We start from the raw sequence: 5,952 nt of genomic DNA, 5'->3' as shown, positions 1-5,952 counted from the left end.
GAGGTTGAGATCACTCATGATTAGTTCCTCTGGCTGAACTAAGACTATCTTAGCAGGACACAGTGGTAGTTGGCTGAACTTAGAGAACCAAACCCTGAACAAACTCACATGTATCAGTCACATGACCAGACTGGAGGAAGGGCCACTCAAGGTTCCCACAAGGATATGACCCCAGGGATAAGAACTGGGAGCCCTCAGCGCCAACCTGACACACTGCTCAGAAACTCTTGCCTACCACACTTCCCCTGAGTCTTCCTAGCTCCACCCATCTTCCTGATCTACTATAGCATGTAGTATAAACTATTTCCTTCTCACCTCTGCTTTGTGTGAGGACCGTATCCCGCTGAGACCCCTTCATCCAATCTAACACACCACTGAAGCACACCTTTCAGTACCTGCCTGCATGTCATCTCTGCCATTGGGAACCAAATGCCATACATACTGAGATTCATAGCTCAGACAGTTAGGGTACATAGGGAACCCCTGAGTACTCCCAGGATGTTTACGTGGCTAATCACTCTGACTGGCACGACTGTGACTGGCCACAGACCTCAGGCTTTCAACATAGAGTTCAGCCTTCGTGTAACTAAGAGGCACCAATTGTTGCTTAAGTAGAAATCCAACTTCGCCTTCCAGGCAGTATTAGCGGTGTTGCATCTGGGGTGGATGGGGTGAAACCCTCTGTAATCTTTCAGCATGTGATGGGGCCAGGTGAACATGCTGCCATGAAGAGCTGTTGGGGAGCAGAAAGTGAAATAGAAGCGAGGCCATGCTGTGCCAGGCAGAAGTCTGCGCTCTCTGAGCTCTATGTGCATGGGCACTCTGAAACAGTGTGAGGAGCTGGACTTGTGCCACCATGGCCCTAGCCAGTACTTAAGCAGGAGCTCCTAAGAGTGCAACTCATGTCCTCCCCATCTGCTGACAATCTAGCTGTCATTTGCCTTCTTCAATTTCATCTCCCAAATTCTACCTGGCTTAGGTCACAGGCAGCCCCATGGCATTTTTTGTTTTCCTCCTCCCTCCAGGGCACAGATGGGCCCCAAGGTCCCTCCTTACCCTTCCTCTAAAACCAGACTGGCACGACTGTGACTGGCCACAGACCTCAGGCTTTCAACATAGAGTTCAGCCTTCGTGTAACTAAGAGGCACCAATTGTTGCTTAAGTAGAAATCCAACTTCGCCTTCCAGGCAGTATTAGCGGTGTTGCATCTGGGGTGGATGGGGTGAAACCCTCTGTAACAGTGCCTTCAGGAATCCTCAGGAGTGTAAGGGCAATGGCCAGAGGGGCCAGGATCCCCACTTGTTCCAAATCTTCTTGACCCTGGGAGCCAACCAGGACACACCTTCCTGTGTCATGAATCTGCAGTCTCACCTACACAATCAATGCTAGATTCTAAATGCCACCAGCTCATTTCCCATCATGCAATATGGCATTCTTGAGATCATGTAGACAAAGAAGTAAGTCTTGATTTTGTGTCCAAATAAGTTAGAAAATGGAATGGGCCCAACTCCATCCCGCAGAGTGTCTCAAGACCACAGAACCCACCTGCAGGCATTGCATATCTTTGTAACTGTGAGTTTTTCCTCCTGACTATAAATTCCTTGAAATAATGAGTCTAAGACTTCTATATATGAATTAATGCTGAGGCCAATAGCTTTAGCTCTGTTCCTAGCTCACATCTTAACTACCTGTTTAATTTATCCTATTTCTGCCATGTTGCCTGGTCTTCAGTTCCATATGACCATCTTTTTCTCCGTGTTGGGGAGACTCTCCTGTGTCTGATTATTTCCCAGAATTCCTCTCTCTAACTGCCAGACCTCCTACCTTCTATCTCCTGCCTCACCTCATTGGCCAAAGGCTTTTTAATTGCCAAGTGAATGCTTTTAAGCAGTGCACAAGTGATTCTCTCTACATATCTTGGTTCCAAACAACCCCTCCCTGTCTTCTATTCAGAGCCTCCTGTACCGTAAGAGGGCCCAACTATAATTTAACTTCTATCTCCCTAAACAGCCTCTTATCAATGACACAGCCACTCTAAAATTAGGAAGAAATACCACAGGGCTGGCAACTGGAACAGAGCTAACTACATCAGAAGGCAGCTGGCCTGTTGGAGCTTCACCCACATGTCTATACCAGCAAATGGTACTAGGATGACAATGTAAGTTGAGTGCTTCAGCTTCCTTTATTCCACATAGCCTCTCATCTTCAAGCAGGGTAGCCTATGCTTCTGAGGTGGGTTCTAGGGTTTTGGGAGCTATAAAAGGTCAGATTTAATGTCTAAGTGCTAGAAGTCTCTACCGCCATTATCCCTTGGCTTACATGGACTGCACAGACTCATTATGGTACATCCAGGAAAAAGAACAGTGCCAACCATTCACATGCAAACCATCAAACACAGAACCTATTTGTAAGGGTTGACACAAGCCTAAGTGAGAGCTCTATGCATGCATATGTGTGCTCATACACACATGCACACATAAGTACATACATGCTCACACAAGCACATATACATGCACACATGTATATATATGTGCACACATATGAGCACAGGTACACATACTCTCATACACATATACACACATGAGCACATGCAAACACATGAACACAAATACACATGTGCACACAAATGCACATGTATGTATACATGTGTACATACACGTGCACATAAATGAATGCACATGTGCATTTGCATACATGCACACACAAGTACAGAAATGTATACATACACACATGAAGCTGAATAAATACCCACATACCTAGACATAAGAAGAAACATATCTCTCCTGTGCTGGCATGGATGGATCTTACAAGGACCACAGCATCTGGCATGTAGAATCCTCCTGTGTACTACTCAGAGAAGAGGAGATCAGTTTAGTATTGCGGCTTTCTATAAGCTTCCAACTTCTCTAACACTTAGGTGCCTGATCTCTCAGATGTGGACCTTAGATGGTTCATTCAAAATAAACTAACAATAAGAGAAGGTTCTTATAAGAACAGATTCCTTCAAAGGAAGGCAGTGCTACAGGACATCCCATGGATTAGCCTCTGACCATGAGCTGACTGGAGAAGGGTCTCATCAGGTTGAATGAATCATCTCCTGACTCTTATGATGACCACTGTGCCCTTGTCCTGTACATTCAACCTTGGTGTATGTATCATTGACTGAACAAGATATCCACTTTCACACAGAGGCAGAAAGCACTGCAGCAGAAACTATGTATGACACAGGAAGTAGACCCAGTGGGCAAAAAGTAGGTCTCTCATACTTATTGACATGTGCTCAGTTGTGTAGGCATCTCTGTGGATTGCAGAGAGCATGTAACAGACCCTGAAGGGCATGAAGAGCTCTGGTAAGTGAGACAAGGCTAGGCAGGGCAGGCCAACCATATCATGGACCCTTGGAAGAGTTGCAATCTTTTATTATCATGGGCAGCAGCAGGCTGTAGTGGCTGCTGCTACTGTGCTTGAGCCCAGAAGTGGAGCTGGGGTGGTGAGCAGCAGCAATGGCCAGGCAAGAAGAAACAGACTATGGTGGGATGGATCTGGACACAGCCAACCAACTGTGAGTTGGCCAGCTTTACAGTGGGTTGATCTCCTCCTTGAGCTACTGTGTTCTCATGGGTACTCTGTCCAACAATGTCCATTCTGTGGGGATAACATTTCTCCTATAGGGATCGTGCCCCTCTTAAAGGTACTGTGTCTCCATGGATATCACAGCCCCTATGAAGGCAGAGCACCTTGTTCTGTGAACCTCTGGTGGGTATAGACACCATACTGACAAGATTCCCCTACTTCACTCCAAAAGGCTCTACTTGGACTCATGAGCATGCAGGCTCTCAACTGAGCCCCTCATATGGGGTGGTGGCATCTTAATCTGATTTTCTCTGGTTCAGCCATTTCTTCCATCGAAAATATGTGATATGCTGTGTATTCATGTTTGGAAACCCAGAGACTTACAGGGGTAGTTCCTGCTCCCAAGGGTGCAACTCTGATTGACTGGTCCTTCTGAGGACAGAATCCTGCAGAGGAACTAGACAGAAATAGAATTCTGTAGGGACTGCAGAAAAGTAGAGCCCTGTGTGGTAAAGGAGACCAAGTGGGGAGCAAAGAGCCAAGGTTCAGACAGGGAGCCACTTCAGACAGTGTTCCCCTCTCCAGGTACCTTGGAAGAGTTTATCAGAAATCCTTTAAGGCTCAGGCTTTGTCTTCAAGTTTCCAAGAGGATGCCAAACATCTGGAAAAGATCGCCTTGAAGCCTCCTCTTTACCATCCAAAATTGCATGGAGAAGCAGTCAGCAGAATGTTAGATGCTGCTGATAATGCACAGGTTACTTTTCTGTAGTTCACCTCACCTGTGCACACAGACATTCAACACTCAGGGAAGGAAGGGAGGTGGACAGAGGAGAGACAAAAACTACTTGACCTTGCATAAGGCACTGAACCTCATGTTCTCAGTAAGTTGCCTATAAGTGTGTGTGTTACCCTCTGCTTGAGAAACAAAAGGCCTAGAGTCACACAAGTTTTTTAAGACTGCCTCTTAAAGCAACAATATGAATGAGCCAGTACCCCCAGAGCTCCCAGGGACTAAACCACCAACCAAAGAGCACACATGGTGGGACTCATGGCTCCAGCTGCATATGCAGCAGAGGATGGCCTAGTTGGACATCAATGGGGGTGGGGGAGAGGCTCTTTGTCCTATGAAGGCTCTATGTCCCAGTGTGGGGGAATTCCAGGGCCAGGAAGCAGGAGTGGGTGGGTTGGTGAGCAGGGGGATGAGGGAGGGGATGGGGGGAGAGGGTGTTTTTCCAAGGGAAAACCAGGAAAGGGGATAACATTTGAAATATAAATAAAGAAAATATCCAATAAAAAAAAAAGACTGCATCTTAAAACAAAGCCAAATTTCCACTCTTTTCCAAGACACCTCATCACACATCTGCCTCTTCACCCTGGAAATGTACCCATCAGTCCAGACAAAGCCAAGACTCACTTGGGGCTGCTGTAGCACTTTCTGAGCTCACAGGATCTCCACATTGCAAGGTGTCTTGCCTGAGCACCACAGCTCACTTGGTCAGTTCAGTCGCTCTGTCTTCTATCAGCAACAGAATGGGGCTTGATGTTGGGACCCCAACAAACATGTCAAGTCCTTCTTATGAATCTAGTTGGAAGAAGCATGAACATGGATTGAAGGTGGAGCACACTTTCCATCTTCCTGGTCCCCTCTTGTTGGCATCCCTATGGACAAAGTCCTTTGGGGAACTCATAGCTGTGCTGAAAAATGAAGCCAGGCAAGAGCTGAATGAAGACCCATCACATTATTTCTTTTTTTTTTTTTTTTTTTTTTTTTTTTTTTTGGTTTTTTGAGACAGGGTTTCTCTGTGTAGCTCTGGCTGTCCTGGCACTCACTTTGTAGACCAGGCTGGCCTCGAACTCAGAAATCCGCCTGCCTCTGCCTCCCGAGTGCTGGGATTAAAGGCGTGCGCCACCACGCCCGGCCAGACATTATTTCATAACCTGCCCTAGCTCACCAGCCATCTTCCTCCTCATACCAGAAATCCTCCAATCAGCTTTTCTGCAACAAAACAACATGGCAGAAGTCCTTGTCTCTGTACAGTACTGGATGCTGTATCTCATCTACATAATGGTCTTTGGTGAGTATAGTCACCAAAGACTTTAGGCCAATGATGACCTGGTAGTGGAAAATGATGAGTGGAAGGAAGGGTCACAGGGCTACTCCTCACATGTTCAAGTAGGCAACACCCAAGTGAACAACAAAAACAGTGAACTATAAATGTAAGCTATAATAGGCCTGTGTGTTCCACAGTTGCTCTGGACCATGATGTCAGCTCTGCCTAAGGATTCTCATTTACAGTTTGACTCCATCCAAAGAAGACCAAGCAAAGGAGGCTGACACTCTGTTCTAGGAGCTACATTCTAGAACAGGGACTCCTGGGG

At 46.5% G+C, this 5,952-nt stretch overlaps 1 long non-coding RNA gene across 1 annotated transcript; it reads right to left on the bottom strand.

The window, feature by feature from the left end:
* Positions 1–2,780: 2,780 nt before the first annotated feature.
* On the bottom strand, positions 2,781–5,204 carry LOC115031138 (uncharacterized). Its single transcript, XR_003836767.2, has 3 exons — positions 4,988–5,204; positions 4,163–4,352; positions 2,781–2,847 (listed from the first exon to the last, which is right to left on the bottom strand). It is a non-coding gene; the product is annotated as an uncharacterized LOC115031138 (long non-coding RNA).
* Positions 5,205–5,952: the final 748 nt, after the last annotated feature.

Source organism: Mus caroli, unplaced genomic scaffold, assembly GCF_978045245.1.
Source record: "Mus caroli unplaced genomic scaffold, Mus_caroli_1 scaffold_4, whole genome shotgun sequence".
NCBI lineage: Eukaryota > Metazoa > Chordata > Mammalia > Rodentia > Muridae > Mus > Mus caroli.
This window is presented reverse-complemented; position numbering and strand designations above follow the sequence as displayed.